Raw genomic sequence first — 25,222 nt, forward strand, 5'->3', positions numbered from 1 at the left:
TTTAGAATAGATGTGCTTCCAGGCCAGCTAACAAGTGCCAGTATCTGAATATTATGGACTTAAGCAGATGATACTGGCAAATACCTATGACCCCAGAAGTCCATCAGCAACTGAAGTTAATTACTCTTTTCGGGTTATAGAAATTTTGTTTATGGTGTTCTTATGGAGTTATGTGATTTTATTTAGTTGCTTCAGATAGATTATGTATTGTGTGTGTGTGTGTATGTATATATATATATATATATATAACACACAGAGAAAACCCAGCACTCACTTACAAGCTCTCAGCTAAGATTTAAAAGCAAAACTGGAAAGGTTAGTCACCGCATCTGGCCAAATGGGACAAGCTCAGGTACCACGTCAAGGTCCTCTCCAATACCTGAGACCCTAAAACAGCCACACAATGCAAGGTTTTCTCTGTGTGTTGTATTAATTTGTTTTGTAATTTTCCCTATGGTTCTTGCACCCAGACCTGTCTGGGGTTAACTGCTTGTGGCTCTGGGGACAGCACAGCTTCCTGTGAGTGCCAGTGGCACCCAGGGCTGAGCATGTTGCAGGGTCATAGGATGTGTACCCGGTCCGGTATGAGAGTGCAGTTCCCTTCCGTGTTTTGTATATGTCTAGGGTGATTACATATTCCTGTGCACTCTTTTTTTGTTTTCAGTTTGTTTGGATTTGAAAGCTTGCATTGTGTGGCTGTTTAAGGGTCTCAGGTATTGGAGAGGACCTTGACGTGGTACCTGAGCTTGTCCCATTTGGCCAGATGCGGTGACTAACCTTTCCAGTTTTGCTTTTAAATCTTAGCTGAGAGCTTGTAAGTGAGTGCTGGGTTTTCTCTGTGTGTTGTATTAATTTGTTTTGTAATTTTCCCTATGGTTCTTGCACCCAGACCTGTCTGGGGTTAACTGCTTGTGGCTCTGGGGACAGCACAGCTTCCTGTGAGTGCCAGTGGCACCCAGGGCTGAGCATGTTGCAGGGTCATAGGATGTGTACCCGGTCCGGTATGAGAGTGCAGTTCCCTTCCGTGTTTTGTATATGTCTAGGGTGATTACATATTCCTGTGCACCCTTTTTTTGTTTTCAGTTTGTTTGGATTTGAAAGCTTGCATTGTGTGGCTGTTTTAGGGTCTCAGGTATTGGAGAGGACCTTGACGTGGTACCTGAGCTTGTCCCATTTGGCCAGATGCGGTGACTAACCTTTCCAGTTTTGCTTTTAAATCTTAGCTGAGAGCTTGTAAGTGAGTGCTGGGTTTTCTCTGTGTGTTGTATTAATTTGTTTTGTAATTTTCCCTATGGTTCTTGCACCCAGACCTGTCTGGGGTTAACTGCTTGTGGCTCTGGGGACAGCACAGCTTCCTGTGAGTGCCAGTGGCACCCAGGGCTGAGCATGTTGCAGGGTCATAGGATGTGTACCCGGTCTGGTATGAGAGTGCAGTTCCCTTCCGTGTTTTGTATATGTCTAGGGTGATTACATATTCCTGTGCACCCTTTTTTTGTTTTCAGTTTGTTTAGATTTGAAAGCTTGCATTGTGTGGCTGTTTTAGGGTCTCAGGTATTGGAGAGGACCTTGACGTGGTACCTGAGCTTGTCCCATTTGGCCAGATGCGGTGACTAACCTTTCCAGTTTTGCTTTTAAATCTTAGCTGAGAGCTTGTAAGTGAGTGCTGGGTTTTCTCTGTGTGTTGTATTAATTTGTTTTGTAATTTTCCCTATGGTTCTTGCACCCAGACCTGTCTGGGGTTAACTGCTTGTGGCTCTGGGGACAGCACAGCTTCCTGTGAGTGCCAGTGGCACCCAGGGCTGAGCATGTTGCAGGGTCATAGGATGTGTACCCGGTCCGGTATGAGAGTGCAGTTCCCTTCCGTGTTTTGTGTGTATATATATATATATATATATATATATATATATATATATATATGTGTGTATATATATATAATTTACTTTGTTTTCTTGGTAATATGTGTTGAAAAGTAGTACCTCAGGGGCAGCAATGCACTTCTGGGAGCTTGTTTGTGATTGGTGGCTACGCACATATGCCTCTTGTCATTTTGTCGCCGGATGTGTTCAGGTAGGCTCCAGTAGTGCATTGTTTGTCTGGAGCTGACTTTAAATATGTATTTAAACTATTAGCATTAGCTAACACTTTATTACATTTCCTTTTGCACATTTATGTACTTTTAAGCACAATTTAAGGTAGGAAAAGACACCTGGATATAATTTTTTGGTGGTGGCAGTAAATAACTTGTGGGCTTTGGGTAGGATGTGGGTTAACTTGGTATTGTTTCCATCTAAAGGGGAGGAGAGTTTTCAGCTTCATTCATTACTTTTGGGAATAAAGAACCTGGCCACCAGGAGGAGGCAAAGGCACCCCAGCCAAAGGCTTAAATTCCCCCCCCCCACTCCCCTCAACCCCCAGTCATTCTTTTCCTTTCATCACAGGAGGATGGCAGAGAAGTACTGAAGATTCGGAGTAGTCTCTTATGGAGGGTAGTACTCTTCGGAATGGGACTGGAGTTTTAAGTAGTCCTGTCAGCCTCTCTGTGAGAGCATGGGTGAACGTTAGAGTCCGAAGATGCAGGGGGAGTCTTTCTGCGAATCCATCCCGTAACAGCTCCACAAGCAATCAGCGTTGACGAGTTTCACTACCTGCTTTCTGCACTCATGTCCATATCAGGAGCGATGCTTCTACCTGTCACACTTGAAGGGCCGTGTTCCTGTGCCACGGCATAGATTCTGGTAAGATCGTTTCATTTTTTATACATAATGATAACACAGAAGACAGGGTCCACAGTGTGGCGCCTTTTATCTTATGGAATCAAGGCTTAATATTCCTGGTAAGGGGATTATTGAACAGGGGGGGGCTTATACATGATATTGTTTATTGTGTGATTGCTGCATTATGTGCGAGATGAGGCTCTGGCAATGGTGGAACTTTTAAGTTGACTTCCGGGAGTATTGCGCGGCCAGTTTGGGCATGTTTTCTCCTTAGTGCAGGGGCGGTCCTGCGAGGCATCCCATGTGACCGGGTGTGGCGGTCTCCACTTCCTCTGTTGATCTGCAGCGCAGGAGACGAAGCGGTTTCTGTAGTCCGGGTCATAGGAGGTGGTGAGTGCCCCGGCCATTGGTGGTATAAAGGTGCCTGTTAAGTTAATCTAGTCCATAATAAAGTGCAAGCTATGGAGGACTCAGACGCGTTACAGGGTACTCCCTCTTTAACAAAGAGGAGGTTCTTGTAGATCAGCCTGCTCAACTATGTTCCACATGCCTTGATAAAGTTGCGACATCTAAAAATAAGGGGATGTCTAGTACTACTGAGCCATCCACAGCTGCATTCATTACTTTTGGGAATTAAGAACCTGGCCACCAGGAGGAGGCAAAGACAACTCAATCAAAGCCTTTCGTCCCAGGAGGTTGGCAGAGACATGTCAGAATTTTTTTATTTTTGTTTTTTGTCTCTTATGGAGGGTAGTACTCTTCGGCATAGGACAGGAGTTTTAAGTAGTCCTATCAGTCTCTCAGTGAGGGCTTGGATGAAAGTTAGAGTCCGGAGATGCAGGGAGAGTCTTTCTGCGATACCATCCCGACTCAGATTAACAGCTCCTCAAGCAATCAGCGTTGTCGAATTTTGCTCCGCTGCCTGCTTCCTTCTTTTGACTCCATGGCGGAGGCGATACCACTATTCGTCACACTTGAAAGGCCTTGTTCCTGTTCCACGGTGTAGATTCCGTTAAGATCGTTTCATTTTACTTTATTGTCAATGTACTGTAATGTGAATGTTTTCCCGAGAGGTTACACACCTTTGCGGGTCTAACTATATGACATAAGGGTCTCAGTGAGTCTCTGTTAGTATCTTGGAATCGAGGGTTTAAATCTCTTGAGGAGGATTATTGAACAGGGGGGTTTATAATCATGTTTGTTATGTGATTCAACCTGCTTTTGTGTGATGTTTATGGGCTTGTGGTTGGAACTTTGAGGCCTTTGGAAGTGATGCAGCTTTTTGGTTGGGTATGCTTTTTTGGGACTATTCGGTTCACCTTGTGTTCGGGCGTGGTTACGTTCCGTTCCCCATTTCCGCCTTCGTGACTGTGTGGCGAAGGAGATATTCTAGTCCGCAGGGGTCTGGTCAGAGGAGGTGGTGAGTGCCCCAGCCATTGTGGGTGTCAGGTGCCATTTTTGTTTTCATACTTTAGTCCATATTGATATTTCCTCTATTAAGTTATGGAGGATTCTGATGCTGAGACTGTGCTCGTTTCAGATTGTTACAGAGGATTCTGATACTGAGACTATTTTCATTTCAGATTCTGTGTCTGGTGACGAATCCGGATTGGCCTCTTTGACACATGTCAACTAGTTTTGCTCTGTATGCCATTTCAGAGCGCCTGGTTCCTCGGGCTTGGGGAATTAAGGGACTGCTGATCCATCCGCCTCTTGGGGTCCTGTCCTCTGAGATGCGAGCTTCCTACCAATTCATACTTCTAACCATGCGGGGTGGCCCAGTTTCAGATTCCTCCATGCAGGGTGGCGTGTTCCCTCCGGAGTTTGCAGCACGTTTTCGCTTTCACATAATGTTGGTGATTGTTCGTCTGCAGAGTCTAGAAGTTTCTTTGAGATTGTGCTCGTGCCCTATTATCCCTGGCCTTCCGCCTTGGGGAGGGCCTCTACAGTTCCCCGCGGGTGTAACTGTCTCTGGATGTTGTGCCTTTCGTTACAGGATTACACGCCTTCGCATATTGCTCAGACATGTTTTTCAGTTATTGAATGACCCTATTGTTACCAGATACAGGGATTTTCAGTCTGATAATTTGAATGGTGCACCTTTTTAGACATGTGGGGATGAAGTAATCTCCTGATTGTCATTTGTTTGAGATCTTTCCCAGTTTTTGAAAGATTGGGCTCCGTTTGGCTTGTCCTGCGGGTAGGCCTGTGTCTTTTTGGGCGTTAACCTCCGGGTTGCCTTATATTTTATTTATATCCAATGGGATGTCTTTTATTTGTTTTTGTTCCCTTCGGGAACCTTCTGTGATTGATACTCTTTGTTACTTCTTCGGAAGTTGTTTTGGATATGTTAGTCCTATGTTAAAGATGTCTGTTTTCTGTTTTTTCCCCTATGAAGGAGAATTTATGAAGCTTGCCGGTTAGGACCCTAGGTGTAGGCTGGTCCTGTCGGGTTTGTTCGGTCTTGTAGCTGGTCAGACACGTGGCACTGTTCTGCTTGGCTGGTTCAGTAGAAGCGCCGAGTGCTCAGGTTATCATTGTTTTTCATGTTCAACTAAGCCTTCAAGAGGACCTGTGGGTCAGTGAGGTGGGAAGGATTGTTTCAATCCTTATAGTTTTCAGTCATAGATGACCGGGCAGGGGAGTTTGTCCGCTGCGTCACTTTGACATCTGATTTAGTCAGAACCTAGAGTTTTACTTCCCCATGTGGTGGAGGGTTGGAGGGCTTAATGCCCCTTACCGCGATTGAGCGGTTTGGCCTTCATTTTTAGGCCTCTGGATTTGTCCTTTTGGGCTTGATCCAACAGCTTGTACAGGATAGCTGTCTAGCATGCAAAAGGTTTGCAGTTTGAAACCAGTTGCAGCTCTTGACACCTTGCAGGTGTACGTGTAAGCTGTTTATAGTGTGCCCGTAATTTTATGTGGGGCATCCTTATATTCTTCTGGCACCTTTCACCCTGATATTTCTTCTACTGTTCCTTGTTCATTGGCAGAATGGCTGGGGGATGAGGGGAGTGGGAGGAGTATATAAGCCTTTGGCTGGGTTGTCTTTGCCTCTTCCTGGTGGCCAGGTTCTTAATTCCCAAAAGTAATGAATGCAGCTGTGGACTCTTTCCATCAGAAGAAAAGGAAATTATCAGGTAAGCATAATTTATGTTTTCAAGAAAAGATTCTGTTCGGTCCAGGATTGGATTCGATCATATCCTTGGTTACGGGAAGCAAGGGAGCTTTCCTACCGCAGGATAAGAAGGCTAAGCCTAAAGGATCTACTTTCGTCTCTTTCGGGCGGACAAGGCCCAGCGCCAGCCACCCGCCGTGAAGGCGGATCAGTCCAAGGGAACTTGGAAGCCTGCTCAGTCTTGGAACAAGTCCAAGCAGAACAAGAAGCCCGCCGAGACGAAATCGGCATGAAGGGACGGCCCTTGTAGGGAGCAGATTGTCTCCGGACCAAGTAAGGGGCAGATTGTCTCTCTTCTCCGCAGCCTGGTTGCAGGACGTTCAGGACCCTTGGGTTCTGGAGGTTGTCGCCCAGGGTTACAGGATAGGATTCAGGTCCCATCCGCCCAGGGGCAGATTTCTCCTGTCAAACCTATCTTCAAGACCGGAAAAGAGAGAGCCCTTTCTAGAATGTGTGAGGGATCTTTCTGTGTTATCGTACCAGTACCCCAAGCAGAAAGGGGTCTAGGGTACTATTCAAATCTTTTTGTGGTTCCAAAGAAGTTTCTGAGTGTTCCATCGTTCAAAATGGAAACTATCAGATCGATTCTGCCCCTAGTTCAAGAGGGGCAGTTCATGACGACAATAGACTTGAAGGATGCTTACCTTCATGTTCCAATTCACAGGGACCACTTCAAGTTCCTAATATTTGCGTTTCTGGACCAACACTTCCAGCTTGTGGCCCTTTCTTTTGGTCTGGCGACGGCCCCAAGAGTCTTCACGAAGGTTCTGGGGGCGCCACTTGCAGTGGCCAGATCCAGGGGCATTGCTGTGGCACCCTATTTGGACGAAATCCTTGTCCAGGCGCCATCGTTCAGCCTTGCAGAGGATCATTTGAGGGCTCTTCTTTTTCTTGCTCCAATCTCACAGTTGGAAGATCAACTCAGGAAAGAGTCCCCTGGTTCCCAGCAAAAGGGTGGAGGTCCTGGGCACGATAATAGACTCTCTGTCCATGAAAATATTTCCCACAGATCAACGATGCAGAAGATTGCATCCACTAGTCTTGCCCTTCAGTCCTCCTCAAGCCTTTTGGTGGCTCAGTGTATTGAGATGATCGGGCTCATGGTCTCCAGCCTAGACGACATCCCCTTCGCTAGGTTCCATCTCAGACCTCTTCATTTGTGCATGTTGAGTCAATGGAACGGCGATCATTCAGATGGATCACAACGGATATACATGGATGCTCGGACCAGGGACTCCCTCTCTTGGTGGATCTGTCCGGAGCATCTGTCCCTGGGCACATCCTTCTTGAGACTGTCCTGGGAGATTGTGACCACAAGTCTCGAAGGATGGGGAGCTATTTGGGGTGCCAGGTTGGCACAAGGAAAATGTACCCGGGAGTAGTCTCTCCTTCCGATAAATATTCTGGAACTTTGAGCAATTTACAATGCTCTGAGGGCGTGGCCTCCTCTGAGGTTGTTCGGCTTCATCAGATTCCAGACCGACAACATTACCTCGTGGCTTACATCAACCATCAGGGGGGTACGAGGAGCTCCCTAGCAATAAGGGAGGTGTCTCGGATTTTGGAGTGGGCGGAGTCCCACAGCTGCTCGCTTTCAGCGATCAACATTCCAGGTGTTGACAACTGGGAAGCAGACTTTCTCAGCAGGCAATCCTATCCGGGGGAATGGTCTCTTTACCCCGAAGTGTTTGCAGAGATTTGCCTCAGATGAGGAACGTCTGAGATAGATCTTATGGCGTCCAGACTCAGTTGTAATCTACCCCAATACGGGTCGAGATCAAGGGATCCACAGGCAGAGCTAATAGATGCCGTAGCGGTGCCTTGGGGTTTCAGCCCAGCTTAAATTTTTCCACTGTTACCACTTCTACCTCGTGTAGTGGCACGCATCAAACAGGAGCAAGCTTCGGCCATCCTGATTGCTCCATCATGGCCGCGGAGGACGTGGTTTGCGGATCTGGTGGGGATCTCATCCTCTCCACCATTGAAGTTACCCTGTAGCAGGGATCTGCTGGAACAGGGTCCCTTTCAGCATCAAAATCTTGTTTCTCTGAGGATGACTGCGTGGAGATTGAACGCTTAGTCTTAGCCAAGAGAGGTTTTTCTGAAAGTGTGATTGACACTCTAGTTCAAGGAAGCCTCTAACTTGTAGCATCTACCATAAGGTGTGGAGGACTTACTTGTCCTGGTGTGAGAAGCATGGATATCATTGCACAAGTTGAAGGTATTCAGGATTCTGTCCTTTCTCCAGGAGGGTTTGGAGAAGGGTCTTGCCGCTAGTTCCTTAAAGGGACAGATTTCTGCATTATCAGTCTTGTTGCACAGGAGACTTGCTGAGCTTCCTGACATTCAATCTTTCGTTCAGGCTCTGTCTAGAATCAAGCCTGTCTTTAGGCAGTCTGCTACCCCATGGAGCTTAAACTTGGTCCTTAAGGTATTGCAGAGGGTTCCGTTTGAGCCTATGCATTCTATTGACATTAAGATTCTGTCCTGGAAGATTCTCTTCCTGTTGTCTATTGCATCGGCATGCAGAGTATCTGAGCTCGCTGCCTTGCAATTCGAGCCTCCTTACCTGGTTTTCATGCGGATAAGGTGGTTCTTCCCACCGGTTTGGGGTTTCTTCCCAAGGTGGTGTCTAACTGTAACATCAATCTGGAAATAATTGTTCCTCCTTTGTGCCCTAACCATTCATCTTCTAAGGAGAGGTTACTTCATAATCTGGATGTGGTTCATGCCTTGAAGTTCTATCTTCAGGCTACAAAGGATTTTAGATAGTCTACATCTCTTTGTGGTGTATTCCGGGAAGCGCAAGGGGCAGAGGGCCTCTTCTACTTCTTTGTCTTTTTGGTTGAGGAGTTTGATTCGCTTGGCCTATGAGGCAGCGGGACTTAAGCCTCCTCAGAGGATCACAGCTCATTCAACTAGAGCTGTGGCTTCATCTTGGGCCTTCAAGAATGAGGCCTCTATGGAGCAGATTTGTAAGGCGGCTACCTGGTCCTCCTTACACACTTTTACAAAGTTTTACAAATTTGACAGTTTTGCTTCTGCAGAAGCTGTTTTTGGGAGAGAGGTTTTACAGGCTGTGGTGCCCTCAGATTAGGGTCTGCCTTTTTACCCTCCCGGTTTCATTCAATGTCCTCTAAAGCTTGGGTATATGTTTCCCAAAATTAATGAATGAAGCTGTGGACTCTCCTCCCCTTTAGATGAAAAACATAAATTATCCTTACCTGATAATTTCATTTCCATCGTGGGCAGGAGAGTCCACGGCTCCCGCCCGTAACTCCGTTGGGCGGACCTAAATTTAATTTATTTTCTGGCACCATTTATATACTGATGTTTCTCCTACTGTTCCTTGTTCCCTCTGCAGAATGACTGGGGGATATGGGGAGTGGGGGGGGGGGTATTTAAGCCTTTGGCTGGGGTGTCTTTGCCTCTTCCTGGTGGCCAGGTTCTTTATTCCCAAAAGTAACGAATCAAGCCGTGGACTCTCCTCCCCACGATGGAAATGAAATTATCAGGTAAGCATAATTTATGTTTCTTTCATGTAATTAGCAAGAGTCCATGAGCTAGTGACGTATGGGATATACATTCCTACCAGGAGGGGCAAAGTTTCCCAAACCTCAAAATGCCTATAAATACACCCCTCACCACACCCACAAATCAGTTTTACAAACTTTGCCTCCTATGGAGGTGGTGAAGTAAGTTTGTGCTAGATTCTACGTTGATATGCGCTCCGCAGCAGGTTGGAGCCCGGTTTTCCTCTCAGCGTGCAGTGAATGCCAGAGGGATGTGAGGAGAGTATTGCCTATTTGAATTCAATGATCTCCTTCTATGGGGTCTATTTCATAGGTTCTCTGTTATCGGTCGTAGAGATTCATCTCTTACCTCCCTTTTCAGATTGACGATATACTCTTATATATACCATTACCTCTACTGATTCTCGTTTCAGTACTGGTTTGGCTTTCTACTACTTGTAGATGAGTGTCCTGGGGTAAGTAAGTCTTATTTTCTGTGACACTCTAATCTATGGTTGGGCACTTTTATATAAAGTTCTAAATATATGTGTTCAAACATTTATTTGCCTTGACTCAGGATGTTCAACATTCCTTATTTCAGACAGTCATAATGCATATGTATTAATCAATTTTTTTCTTACCTTAAAATTTGACTTTTTCCCTGTGGGTTATTAGGCTCGCGGGGGCTGAAAATGCTTCATTTTATTGCGTCATTCTTGGTGCGGACTTTTTTGGCGCAAATTTTTTTTTCTGTTTCCGGCGTCATACGTGTCGCCGGAAGTTGCATCATTTTTTTGACTTTTTTTGCGCCAAAAGTGTCGGCGTTCCGGATGTGGCGTCATTTTTGGCACCAAAAGCATTTAGGCGCCAAATAATGTGGGCGTCTTTTTTTGGCGCTAAAAAATATGGGCGTCACTATTGTCTCCACATTATTTAAGTCTCATTATTTATTGCTTCTGGTTGCTAGAAGCTTGTTCACTGGCATTTTTTCCCATTCCTGAAACTGTCATTTAAAGAATTTGATCAATTTTGTTTTATATGTTGTTTTTTCTATTACATATTGCAAGATGTCTCCGTTTGTCCCTGAGTCAGAAGCCACTTCTGGAAAAATGCTTAACTGAGTTTCAGTTCTACCAAAGCTAAGTTCATTTATTTTAAATGTTATAAATGTTTATCTTTAGCTATGGTTTGTAATAAGTTATTATGATATACTTTTACATGCAGATTCCATTAGTATTTATGCTTTATACATTTCCATTCTTAAGTGCAAGAAATGTTTAGAAGATTTATAAGAAATATATTTTCTGATTAAGGCTATGTCTGACTTTGTGCCTTCTAATACGATTTTTAGGTCTTTTTCACTTCTTTTTTAATTATTGAAGTTTCAAATGACCAACAACATACTGATTTATCCTTCTCTGATGATGTTTTTTTCTCTTTCAGAAATTCTCTTCATCAGATATTGACACTAACAAATCTACTTTTTTATATAATTTTTTTATTATTAAAGTACATTTGTTCTTTGTTGAAGAGGTGTTGATTATTTTGGATATTAAGGTAACTAGTTCTTTAAGACTAGCTGACACTATTTCTGCCTTTTTATGTCTTCTGTGATTTCAGAGGTTTTCTTTCCAATTCCCCATACTAGGGAATGGAATAGGCTGAGAATTTTCTTTTATTTTTAAACTATATTCTTTGTCAGCAGTTAAATTCAATTTGGAGGGTTCTCCAATTTATTGGAGCTATCTCTACTCCTACTAATTATGCTATTGTTTTTATAGCAAAATAGTATTTATTTTCCTTTTATAAAGTTGTATCTTATTTTTGGAAAATTATTTAGTTTCAGGTACTTTTCTTGGTCCTGTGATATTGCAATTGCTTCATTTTTTCTGTTTACTTTAAGATCAAGTATCAGATCATGATTTATTTTAGCATTGTTAAGGGACAACATTTACTAGACTAGGTGCCGTTGCATTTGTCTTGTTGTTTTGCATTTTGCAAGTCCTCTGTTTTGACTGGTCCTTTAAACTGGACTATCATGCTAATGATTTCATTTGTGTCTTCATTTTATTGAATATATTCGCAAATGAGGGTTAATCTATGTCTTTAGCTAATTTAGCTAGAAGAATTCTGTGATTTAAAAAAAAAAAAAAAAAAAAAAAGAAAATCCATATTTCTTTTGTTCTAAGATAATCAATAGTTTGGTTGTTCTTATTAAGGAACGAATCCTGAGTTCTTTCCCAAGTAACATGTTTTAATTGGGGTTCGAAATTAGCTCCCTAATGTTGCGATGCACGTGCCGTATTCCAGCTTGGCTGGTAAGGGGCAGGTTAAGACTTCTTTGAAATTTATTTGGTTCTATTTTGTCCAAATTTCTTTGATTTTATTCCAGTAAGGCTAACACTTTCTTTCAGTGTGTTTCTGTCCTATATATTTTGGATACTGTTGAGGCATGGCTGGGTACCCATGGGGTTCAAGGGCTGCTCAGACCTGGAATCTTCTGGGGTTTTTATTCCAGTTCCTTTTCTTGGAACTGGGTTTTGGAGTTTTATTCAAACTATTTTGCCTTTTTGTGGTCATTGATAGCATTATTTGTTTTCTTTAGATACAATAAATGCGTATTCTTCATTTTTCTGTTTTCATTCAGATTATTTCCTGAGGATGCGGATTCTCATATGTTTCACTTGCTCTTCAGGACATAGTTAGAGGATCTTTTTTCAAAAGCTCTTGATTCCTCACGCAAGGGTCACCTTTTTTTTTTTTTAGGTTTCTAGATGGTTTATGTCACTATCTTTGTCTCTATCAGACAAGGGACAATTTGTATTGGGTTCCGTCTGTCGGTACCTTTAGTCTCTATTATTTCCTTCAGTTGCTATATATGCATAGAAGTTTTAACAGCTTTGGATTCAATTCCCTTTGTACATTTTCAATGAAAAGATCCTTTCCAGCTTTTTATGAGTGTTGTTTCTTCAAGAACATGGTTGGAGGATCAATTAACCAAAAAGTTTGTTGATTCCTCAGACAAGAGTAACCTTTTTTAGATTTCCGGATAGATTCAGTGTCCATGACTCTGTCTCTGTTGGACAGGAGACGTCTGAAATTGGTTTCAGCTTATCGAAACCTTCAGTCTCAATCATTCCCTTCGGTAGCCTTATGCATGGAAATTCTAGGTTCTTATGACTGCTGCATTGGACGTGTTCCCCTTTGCTCATTTTCACATGCGACCTCTTCAGCTCTGTATGCTGAACCAGTGGTGCCGGGATTATACAAAGATATCTCATTTAATATCTTTAAAACTGATTGTTCGACAGTACAGACCACCATCGTTTAGTTCAGGGGGTTTCTTTTTTTCTTCCAACCTGGACTGTGATCTCAACAGATGCAAGTCTGACAGGTTGGGGAGCTGTATGGGGGTTTCTGACAGCACAAGGGGTTTGGGAAATCTCAGGAGGTGAGATTACCAATCAATATTTTGGAACTCCGTGCAATTTTCAGAAGCTCTTCAGTCATGGCCTCTTCTAAAGAGAGAATCGTTCATTTGTTTTCAGACAGACAATGTCACTACTGTGGCATATATCAATCATCAAGGAGGGACTCACAGTCCTCTGGCTATGAAAGAAGTATCTCGAATACTGGTATGGGCGGAATCCAGCTCCTGTCTAATCTCTGCTGTTCATATCCCAGGTATTGACAATTGGAAAGCGGATTATCTCAGTCGCCAAACGTTACATCCGGAGCGAGTGGTCTCTTCACCCAGAGGTGTTTCTTCAGATTGTTCAAATGTGGGGACTTCCAGAAATAGTTCTGATGGCTTCTCATCTAAACAAGAAACTTCCCAGGTATCTGTCCAGATCCAGGGATCCTCAGGCGGAAGCAGTGGATGCAATGTCACTTCCTTGGAAGTATCATCCTGCCTATATCTTTCCGCCTCTAGTTCTTCTTCCAAGAGTAATCTCCAAGATTCTGAAGGAATGCTCGTTTTTTCTGCTGGTGGCTCCAGCATGGTCTCACAGGTTTTGGTATACGGATCTTGTCCGCATGGCTTCTTGCCAACCGTGGACTCTTCCGTTAAGACCAGACCTTCTGTCACAAGGTCCTTTTTTACCATCAGGATCTCAAATCCTTAAATTTAAAGGTATGGAGATTGAACGCTTGATTCTTAGTCAAAGAGGTTTCTCTGACTCTGTGATTAATACTATGTTACAGGCTCGTAGATCTGTATCTAGGAAGATATATTATCGAGTCTGGAAGACTTACATTTCTTGGTGTCTTTCTCATCATTTTTCCTGGCATTCTTTTAGAATTCCGAGAATTTTTCAGTTTCTTCAGGATGGTTTGGATAAAGGTTTGTCTGCAAGTTCCTTGAAAGGACAAATCTCTGCTCTTTCTGTTCTTTTTCACAGAAGGATTGCTATTCTTCCTGATATTCATTGTTTTGTACAAGCTTTGGTTCGTATAAAACCTGTTATTAAGTCAATTTCTCCTCCTTGGAGTTTGAATTTGGTTCTGGGGGCTCTTCAAGCTCTTCCATTTGAACCTATGCATTCACTGGACATTAAATTACTTTCTTGGAAAGTTTTGTTTTCTTTTGGCCATCTCTTCTGCTAGAAGAGTTTCCGAATTATCTGCTCTTTCTTGTGAATCTCCTTTTCTGATTTTCCATCAGGATAAGGCAGTGTTGCGAACTTCTTTTAAATTTTTACCTAAGGTTGTGAATTCTAACAACATTAGTAGAGAAATTGTGGTTCCTTCATTATGTCCTAATCCTAAGAATTCTAAGGAGAGATCATTGCATTATTTGGATGTAGTTAGAGCTTTGAAATATTATGTTGAAGCTACTAAGAATTTCCGAAAGACTTCTAGTCTATTTGTTATCTTTTCCGGTTCTAGGAAAGGTCAGAAGGCCTCTGCCATTTCTTTGGCATCTTGGTTGAAATCTTTAATTCATCATTCTTATGTCGAGTCGGGTAAATCTCCGCCTCAAAGGATTACAGCTCATTCTACTAGGTCAGTTTCTACTTCCTGGGCGTTTAGGAATGAAGCTTCGATTGATCAGATTTGCAAAGCAGCAACTTGGTCTTCTTTACATACTTTTACTAAATTCTACCATTTTGATGTGTATTCTTCTTCTGAAGCAGTTTTTGGTAAAAAAAAAAAACTTCAGGCAGCTGTTTCAGTTTGATTCTTCTGCTTATAATTTCAGTTTTCTTCATTATAAGATTTAAACTTTATTTTGGGTGTGGATTATTTTTCAGCGGAATTGGCTGTCTTTATTTTATCCCTCCCTCTCTAGTGACTCTTGCGTGGAAGATCCACATCTTGGGTAGTCATTATCCCATACGTCACTAGCTCATGGACTCTTGCTAATTACATGAAAGAAAACATAATTTATGTAAGAACTTACCTGATAAATTCATTTCTTTCATATTAGCAAGAGTCCATGTGGCCCACCCTTTTTTGTGGTGGTTATGATTTTTTTGTATAAAGCACAATTATTCCAATTCCTTGTTTTTTATGCTTTCACACTTTTTTCTTATCACCCCACTTCTTGGCTATTCGTTAAACTGATTTGTGGGTGTGGTGAGGGGTGTATTTATAGGCATTTTGAGGTTTGGGAAACTTTGCCCCTCCTGGTAGGAATGTATATCCCATACGTCACTAGCTCATGGACTCTTGCTAATATGAAAGAAATGAATTTATCAGGTAAGTTCTTACATAAATTATGTTTTTTATGCTTAGCTAGGGGCTGGGCCTTAATTTTAATTTCCACAATCTCCTCTTTTTTGCCGCTTGGCAGATAATCTTATCTGTACTATTTGTCACTGAAGATGATGATTTATTGTTCAGAATATTAATATTTTTGTAAATTGTCAACAAGGCTCTGAGAAAAATAGAGATTTTTTTTCATTGAGATTCTTAACCCCTTGTATTACAAAGCATTTCTGTTGACTTGCTATAGAATAGCATAACAGCCAAGTCTAAATATTTTTCAAACAAATTAACATTTTGTTTTAAGTGTTTGCAATAGCCAAACTCCTCTCACTTGCTAAATTTGTAAAAGCCAATACGGACTTGAGTCTACATAAAACAAGGCCACAGTTATTGTGTTAGTATAACCTGCATTGTTTTGTAGTTGTCATTTGCTGAAGCCAAATAGATATGTAGCAGGGTGCATTTCCAGATCTAAAAATTAGAAAAATCTACCAATTTCAGAGCTAAATTACATTGCAAGTGGCAAAAATAATGAAAGTATTTTGTAAGGCTGTTTAATTGCTACTAGCTAAACATTATGTAATAATCTCAAGGTGTTTAATGCTCCCAAAGACCTACCAAGATAGGCCAGCTTTTTAGGATTGCTTTTGACATGCACAAGTTAAATAACCAAAGAAAAAAGCAACTGATTATATGACTTGTGCTATACAGGTTATATATTCGGATATTCTGAAAAACTGACCTTTTAGAGGCTCCTGTGGACTAGCATTGGGAAACCTTGCTTTATGCAGAACATTAGTTTGAATTAAAAAATGATCAGTAGATCTCAAGTTAAACCATGTATTTATTTTTCCATATGTTTAAAAGTATTACTATTAATTTCACTTCCGCTTCCTTTTTTAAAATTTGGCAAGAATTGAAGGCAACTTTAAGCAAATCCCTCATTGCTGAGTACATAAAGTTTTAGCTAAAAGTTGTTTCAGATCTCTATTTGGGGATAATATAATGCTTCTACAAACCTGAAATAGTAAGATTCTGCACAAGAATATTTATTAAAAATAAAAACAAAAGAATATTAAGGATTACCAAATTAGACAAATTTACTAAATGATCCCTGGAAACCTTTTTTCCTTTCTGGAAGCAGAGCAAAGGACAAATATCTTTTTGATGTCTTTCGTAGCTTCCAAATAATTCTTATAGGGAAATTACAAACATTACATAATGCAAGGCAGCAACTTGGTCATCTTTGCATATTTTTACCAAGTTTATCATTTTTACATGTTCCTTCCTAAGATAGGGATAGTCCACGGTTTCATTCCTTACTGTTGGGAAATACAACACCTGGCCACCAGGAGGAGCCAAATACTTAAATATCCCTCCCACTTCCTCATTACCCCAGTCATTCTTTGCCTTTTGTCACGTTAGGAGGTGGCAGAGAAGTGTCAGAAGATTCTAAGAGTCCTGAAAAAGGGTATCTGCCCTTTGAGATAGGACTGGAGTTTTAAGTAGTCATGTCAACCTCTCAGTGAGAGTATTGATGAAAGTTATAGTCTGGAGATGCAGGGAAAGTTTTTCTGCGAAACCATCCTTTCTACTGCCAACAGCTCCTAAGCAATCAGTGTTGACTAGTTTCACTGCCTGCTTTTTTTCACTCAAGTCCATGTCAGGAGTGCTGCTATAAGACTGTCACACTTGTGAGGCTGTGTTCTGTTCCACAGCATGGATCCTGGAGGTAAAATCGTTTCATTTTTTACACATAAATCGCTTTAACAGGGTCACAGTGTGGCTCCTTTATACCTTGATAGGATCCAGGGTTAATATCCTCTGAAGGGGGTTTATTGAACAGTTGGGGTTAATTAATCAGTGTATTAATTATTTACATGCTGCTTTGTGTGATTTTTTTCCTGAGCTGATAGACTGTGTGTTTTTGGCTGGAACAAACAGGTTTCACGTTTAAGTTTCACTTTAGTTTTTGAAAGTGTTGCACAGCTCCTATTACTTGCTGTGCTTGTAATAACAGGATTGGGAGCATAAAGGTGCAGTTTTCTATAATAAAAAAACATTTTTATTTGTGTCCTCCTATGGGTATAACCTGAGCTATGGAGGACTGTGACATGACAAGTGAAAGCTTTAACATAGCTCTCCTGACCCGGAGTCATCTAAAATATTTATCAGATTTAGCTATTATGTCCCAGTTATCCGATGATGAATTAACCTCTGTAGCTTCAGAGGGTGAATTTTCTGGGTCGGAGTCCTTAGCGTCTAAGCCTCCTGCTGCAGAGGAACCGTTCTTTATTAAAAAACGCAAGGGCTCAATTTTAAATCTAAAGGAGGTTCCAGAGGCCGCACTGCCTGAAGAACCTATGATACCAGAGTTTACGAAGACAGGAAAGTTCCTTTGACTTTTTCTGTGCCTGTTAAGATGGCGAACATTATTAAGAACGAATAGGAAAGAATTGGTTCTTCCTTTTCCCCTTAGTCTACTTTTAAAAAGTATTTCCCAGTCCCGGACTCTCAACTGGATTTGTGGCGCTCTATTCCTAAGGGGATTGTGCTATCTCTACGCTTGCTAAATGTACTACTATAACTCTTGAGGATAGTTCTTCGTTCAGAGAGCCAATGGATAAGAAAATAGAAACCTTTCTGAGAAAGATGTTTCAACATATGAGATTTTTGTTTCAACTGGCGGCTGCAGTTGACAAGGTTGCCAGAGTGGCTACCTACTGGTGCGTCTTTGTCAGAACTCATTGAGGTGGAGTCTCCCCTCGAGGATATTCAAGATGGAATTAAAACTCTGAGAATAGCTAATTCCTTTATCTGTGATGCGAACATGCAAATTATTTGCCTAAATGCAAAGGTCCTAGCCTGCCGGGTGCTCTGGTTGAAGTCTTGGTCTGCGGATATGACATCTAAGTCCAGACTCCTTTCTCTTCCCTTCAAGGGAAAGATTTTATTTGGTTCAGGCCTGGGCTCCATTATATTTGTGGTTACTGGAGGCAAGGGTGCCTTTCTACCGCAAGATAAGAAGAACAAGTCTAAGGGACGACCATCTTCTAATTTTCGTTCCTTTCGTTCTGACAGATCCCAGCGACAACAATCCTCCTCCAAGTCAGAGCAACCCAAGAGTATTTGGAAGCTGGCTCAGTCCTGGAATAAGTCCAAGCAGAATAAGAAGCCGCCAAAAACAAATCGGCATGAAGGGGCGGCCCCCTATCCGGGATCGGATCGTGTAGGGGCAGACTGTCTCTTTTTTCAGATGCCTGGTTCAAGGACGTACAGGATCCTTTGGTCCTGGAGGTGGTATCTCAGGGAAACAAGAGAGGCTTCAAATCTATACACCAAGGGGCAGATTCCTTCTCTTAAATCTTTCTATCAGACCAGAAAAGAGGGGTGCTTTTCTAGGGTTCATTTGGGATATATCCTCCTTAGGAGTTGTGGTCCCGGTGCCTATCGAAGAAAGAGGTTTGGGGTTTTATTCAAACCTTGTTGTGGTCCCAAAGAAGGAGGGAACTTTACGCCCAATTCTGGACCTAAAGTGCTTAAACAAATTTCTCAATGTCCTTTCCTTCAAGATGGAGACAATTAAGGTCCTTCCTTTGATTCAGGAAGGCTAGTTTATGACCACTATGGATCTGAAGGACGCTTACCTTGATGTTCCAATCCACAGGGAACACTTTCAGTTCCTGAGGTTTGCATTCCTGGACCAGCACTTTCAGTTCATTGCCCTTCCATTTGGCCTAGCTACTGCTCCAAGAATATTTACGAAAGTTCTGGGGGCTCTTCTAGCCGTTGCCAGCACTCAGGATATTGCAGTAGCCCCATATTTGGACGATATTCAGGTGCAAGCACCTTCCTTTTGTCTTGCGGAAGAATTCTCAGAGTTCCTTCTCAGTCTTCTTCGATCACATGGATGGAAGATAAACTTAGAAAAGAGTTACCTTATTCCAAGTACCAAGGTGGAATTCCTGGGTACTATAATAGACTACATATCCAGACCAGACCAGAGATGTTGCAAGCTAACTTCAGCATGTCTTGCCCTCCGGACCTCCTTGGGTCCCTCTGTGGCTCAGTGTATGGAGGTGATTGGTCTCATGGTGTCCTGCATGGACATCATTCCTTTTGCCAGGTTCCACCTCAGACCTTTACAACACTGCATGCTGAGGCAGTGGAACGGCGTTCATTCAGATCTATCTCAACCGATTGTATTACACAGCCGGTCGAGAGAATCGCTCTCTTGGTGGCTCTGTCCAGATTATCGGTCCCGAGGGACATGCTTCTTAAGACCATCCTGGGAGATTGTGCTTATGGACGCAAGCCTATCCGAATAGGGAGCTGTTTGGGGTGCCAGGAAGGCACAGGGGTTGTGGACTCGGGAGGAGTCCTCCCTCCCAATCAATATTTTGGAACTATGGGCAATCTTCAAGGCCTTGAAGGCTTGGCCACTTCTGGGTTTGTCTCAGATTCTAATCAGACAATATAACCTCGTGGCTTACATCAACCATCAGAGGGGAACGAGAAGTTCCTTCGCAATAAAGGAAGTATCTCAGATTCTGGAGTGGGTGGAGGCCCACAGCTGTTCGCTGTCAGCGATCCACATTCTGGGGGTGGACAACTGGGAGGCAGATTTTCTTAGCAGGCACTCCTTCCATCCAGGGGAATGGTCTCTCCATCCCGAGCAGAGAGATGCAGCAAGTGGGGGAAGCCGGAGATGGATCTCTTGGCGTCCCGTCTCAATACCAAGCTACCCAGGTATGGGTCGAGGTCAAGGAATCCCCAAGCAGATCTAATAGATGCACTAGCAGTACCCTGGAGGTTCAAACTTATATCTTTTTCCTCCATTACCGCTTCTTCCTCGAGTGGTGGCCTGCATCAAGCAGGAGCGGGTAATCCCTGTCGGTTTTTTTGCACAAGAGACTGGCTGAGCTTCCAGACGTGCAGTCCTTTGTTACGGCTCTGATTAGGATTAGACCTGTGTTTAGTTCTGGGGCTCCTCCTTGGAGCCTAAATCTTGTTCTTCGGGTTTTGCAACAGGTTCCGTTTGAGCCTCTGCATTCCGTTGACATTAATTTGTTATCTTGGAAGGTTCTCTTTTTATTGGCTATTGCCTCTGCGCACAGAGTTTCTGAGATCTCTGCTTTGCAATGTGAGCCGCCTTATCCGATTTTTCATGCAGATAAGGCAGTTTTACGTACTAAATTAGGTTTTCTTCCTAAGGTTGTGTCGGATCGCAACATCAATCAGGAGATTGTGGTTCTTTCTTCATCGAAGGAAAGCTTACGTCACAATTTGGATGTGGTTCGCGCCTTGAAGTTCTATCTTCAGGCTACTAAGGAGTTAAGACAATCTTCCTCTTTGTTGTCTATTTCGGGGAAGCGTAAAGGGCAGAAGGCTACTTTGACTTCCCTATCTTTTATGTTTGAGTGTCATCCGTTTAGCTTATGAGACAGTGGGACATCATCCTCCTGAGAGGTTAACAGCTCATACCACTAGAGCAGTGGCTTCCTCTTGGGCCTTTAAGAACGAGGCCTCTATGGATCAGATTTGTAAGGCAGCTACCTGGTCCTCCTTACATACTTTTTCAAAATTTTACAAGTTTGATGTTTTTGCTTCGGCAGAAGCAGCTTTCAGGAGAAACGTTTTGCAGGCTGTGGTGCCCTCGAATAGGGTCTGCCCCTTCCTTTTTGTTCCCTCCCGTTATTTATTCAGGGTCCTCTGGAGCTTGGGTATAGTCTTCCAAACGGTAAGAAATGAAGCCGTGGATTCTCCCGATCTTAGGAAGGAAAACACAATTTATCCTTACCAGATAAATTCCTTTCCTTCCGGATAGGGAAAGTCCACGGACCCGCACATTTTTTCTTGTCTATGGGCAGTCCCCTATTATTTTATTCTTCTGGCACCATTTATACCCCAATGTTTCTCCTACTTTTCCTTGTTCCCTCAGCAGAATGACTGGGGTAATGAGGAAGTTGGAGGAATATTTAAGCCTTTGGCTGGTGTGTCTTTGCCTTCTCCTGGTGGCCAGGTGTTGTATTTCCCAACACTAAGGAATAAAGCCGTGGACTCTCCCTATCCGGAAGGAAAGGAATTTATCTGGTAAGCACAAATTATGTTTTTTCCTCGGCTGAGGCAGCTTTTGGCAGGAAGGGTCTTCAGGCGGTGGTTTCTTCTATTTGAAGGCCTGCCTTTTATTTTCCTTTATTGTCCCACCCATCCTTTCCTATTTTGTGGACTTCTCAGCCTGGTTATTGGTTCCCATAAGTAAGTACCATAGACTCGCACTACCATTAGAAAGAAAACATAATTTATTCTTACCTGATAAATTAATTTCTTTCTTGGTAGTGAGAGTCCACAGACCTGCCCATGACTTTGTTTCTTCTACTAGATACGACGAGTCCACGGATTCATCCTTTACTTGTGGGATATTATCCTCCTGCTAACAGGAAGTGGCAAAGAGCACCACAGCAAAGCTGTCTATATAGCTCCTCCCTTGACTCCACCTCCCAGTCATTCTCTTTGCCTATACTAAGCAATAGGAAGAGGTAAAGTGAAAGAGGTGATAAAATTATAGTTTTTATTTTCTTCAAGCAAGACTTTATTTTAAATGGTACCGGTGAGTGCTATTTTTTCCCAGGCAGCAGATGGATGAAGATTTCTGCCTGGAGACTGATGATCTTAGCAGTTGTCGCTAAGATCCAGAGTCGTTCCCACAGAATGGCTGAGGAGTACTTAAGAAACTAAAGTGTGAGGAACGTTTTTCATGCTACAAGCATTGAGGTATGTTCAGTCATTTTTTTCTGGAGAGACTGTGTTATTTCAGAACTGGCTGACAGTATTCCCATAAGGGAAGGGGTAAGCAGTAATCCTACATGTGAAATAGAAGGGTATTACTGGGACCTGTATGTTTTGGGCTGAAAAAATGGTTGACACTGATGACATAATGTTTGTTGGGCAAACGATTTTATGTTTGGAAGGCAATTAACGTTTTTTTGTGTAAAGCAAACATTTTTATTTTTGATGGCAATGGAGGGTGCATATGGCTTTCTTTTAGACCTGGGTTATGGAAACCCACATGGCTAGGTTCTGGACCGCTTTATAGTGTTTTTTGCAAGGCAGTGAGATATCGATGTAGATGGGCGGGGCCTAATTTCGCGCCTCAGTGGCGCAGTTGAATTCCCCATGCAAGCAGCAAGCTCCAGCTCCGGTGGGCCTCAAAGGAAAGATTTGGTCTAATTCAAGTATTAGAGTGATTTTACTGACCCCTGAGGGCAGGTAGGCGCCACAGCAGAGCTGTGGCGAGGTGCAGGGGGTTAATTGGTTAATTTCATAACGTTTTTTGAACAACGTTTTTGTCCATTAAGGGTTAAGCATTCCTTTTCTTGTGGTGCAATCTTAGCTGGCAAGATTACACATATATACTAAAATTGGGATAATTATATCATTTTGGAGCAGTTTTGGAAAAATTGTACGCTTTTTTTCTCTTAAAGACGCAGTATCGTTTTTCAGATTATTTTTTTTACTAAATAAAGTGTTTTCAAGCCTGTTTGTGGTCAATACTAGCCTGTTTTAACATGTCTGACATTGAGGAAAGCCGATGTTCCATGTGTTTAAAAGCCATTGTGGAACCCCCACTTAAAATGTGTCCCTCATGTACTGAAAGGGCCTTACATTGCAAAGAACATATTTTAGCTGATAAGAGTATGTCTCAGGATGATTCTCAGTCAGAAGAGAATCAGGTTATGCCATCTACTTCTCCCAAAGTCACAACCTTTAACGCCCGCCCCAGCGACGCCTAGTACTTCTAGTGCGTCTAATTCTTTCACCCTGCAAGATATGGCTGCAGTTATGTCTACTACACTTACAGAGGTATTATCTAAACTGCCAGGTTTACAATGTAAGCGCAGCAGGTCAGGTATTAGAGTAAATGTTGAGCCCTCTAATGCTTTATTGGCCATCTCCTATTTACCCTCACAGTGTTCTGATTTGGGGGTGGGGGAACTGCTGTCTGAGGGAGAGCTTTCTGATTCAGGAAAGATGTTCCCTCAAACAGACTCAGATGTGACGGCCTTTAAGTTTAAGCTTGAACACCTCCGCTTGTTACTCAGGGAGGTTTTAGCGACTCTGGATGATTGTGACCCTATTGTCATCCCACCAGAGAAATTGTGTAAAATGGATAAATATCTAGAGGTCCCTACTTACACTAATGTTTTTCCAGTCCCTAGAAGAATTTCGGACATTGTTACTAAGGAATGGGATAGACCAGGCATTCCGTTCTCTCCCCCTCCTACTTTTAAGAAAATGTTTCCCATATCTGACACCATTCGGGATTCGTGGCAGACTGTCCCTAAGGTGGAGGGAGCTATTTCTACCCTGGCTAAGCGTACAACTATACCTATTGAGGACAGTTGTGCTTTTAAAGATCCTATGGATAAAAAATTAGAAGGTCTTCTGAGGAAATTGTTTATTCATCAGGGTTTTCTTCTACAACCTATAGCGTGCATTGTTCCAGTAACTACTGCAGCAGCTTTTTGGTTTGAGGCTCTAGAGGAGTCTCTTAAGGTTGAGACCCCATTAGATGATATTTTGGATAGAATTAAGGCTCTCAAGCTAGCTAATTCTTTTATTACAGATGCCGCTTTCCAAATGGCTAAATTAGCGTCAAAGAATGCAGGCTTTGCCATTTTATCGCGTAGAGCATTATGGCTGAAGTCTTGGTCTGCTGATGTGTCATCTAAATCCAAGCTTTTAGCTATTTCCTTTAAGGGTAAGACCCTATTCGGGCCTGAACTAAAGGAGATAATTTCCGACATTACTGGAGGTAAAGGTCATGCCCTTCCTCAGGACAAGACGGTTAAAATGAGGACCAAACAGAATAATTTTCGTTCCTTTCGAAACTTTAAAGGTGGTCCCTGTACTTCCTCCTCCGCCTCCAAGCAGGAGGGGAACATTGCACAATCCAAGTCAGTCTGGAGACCTAACCAGACCTTGAATAAAGGTAAACAGGCCAAGAAGCCCGCTGCTGCTACCAAGACAGCATGAAGGGGCAGCCCCCCATACGGGACTGGATCTAGTAGGGGGCAGACTTTCTCTCTTCGCTCAGGCTTCGGCAAGAGACGTTCAGGATTCCTGGGCATTAGAAACTGTGACCCAGGGGTATCGTCTAGAATTCAAGGATTCTCTCCCAAGAGGGAGATATCATCTTTCACGTTTGTCTGTAGACCAGACAAAGAGACGTTCTTACGCTGTGTAGAAGACCTATATACCATGGATGTAATCTGCCCAGTTCCAAAATTAGAACAAGGGCAGGGGTTTTACTCAAATCTGTTTGTGGTTCCCAAAAAAGAGGGAACCTTCAGACCGATTTTAGATCTCAAAAGTCTAAACAAATTTCTCAGAGTCCCATCGTTCAAGATGGAGACCATACGAACAATTTTACCAATGATCCAGGAGGGTCAATATATGACCACCGTGGATTTAAAGTATGCGTATCTTCACATTCCTATCCACAAAGATCATCACCAGTTCCTCAGGTTCGCCTTCCTGGACAAATATTACCAGTTTGTGGCCCTTCCTTTCGGGTTGGCCACAGCTTCCAGAATTTTCACAAAGGTGCTAGGGTCCCTTCTGGGGCATAGCAGTGGCGCCCTATCTGGACGATATTTTGATTCAGGTGTCATCTTACCATCTAGCCAAATCTCACACGGACATTGTGTTGGCTTTTCTAAGAACTCACGGGTGGAAGGTGAACATAAAAAAGAGTTCACTAGTTCCTCTGACAAGAGTTCCATTCCTAGGAACTCTGATAGACTCGGTAGACATGAAAATTTTTCTGACGGAGGTCAGAAAATCAAAGATCTTGACTACTTGCCGGGCACTTCATTCCATTCCTCGGCCATCAGTGGCGCAGTGTATGGAGGTCATTGGGTCAATGGTAGCGGCAATGGGCATAGTTCCGTTTGCTCGCTTGCATCTCAGACCACTGCAGCTGTGCATGCTCAGACAGTGGAATGGGGATTATGTGGGTTTATCTCCTCAGATAAATCTGGATCTAGAGACCAGAGACTCTCTTCATTGGTGGTTGTCACAGGATCATCTGTCCCAGGGAAAGT

General features: G+C 42.8%; 1 protein-coding gene across 7 annotated transcripts in view; it reads left to right on the forward strand.

Annotated features, from left to right (window-relative positions):
- Positions 1-25,222, forward strand: part of AKAP13 (A-kinase anchoring protein 13) — a 521,925-nt gene that overhangs the window by 117,191 nt on the left and 379,512 nt on the right. The window lies entirely within an intron of this gene.

The sequence above is a fragment of the Bombina bombina genome, chromosome 6, assembly GCF_027579735.1.
Source record: "Bombina bombina isolate aBomBom1 chromosome 6, aBomBom1.pri, whole genome shotgun sequence".
Taxonomy (NCBI): Eukaryota; Metazoa; Chordata; class Amphibia; order Anura; family Bombinatoridae; genus Bombina; species Bombina bombina.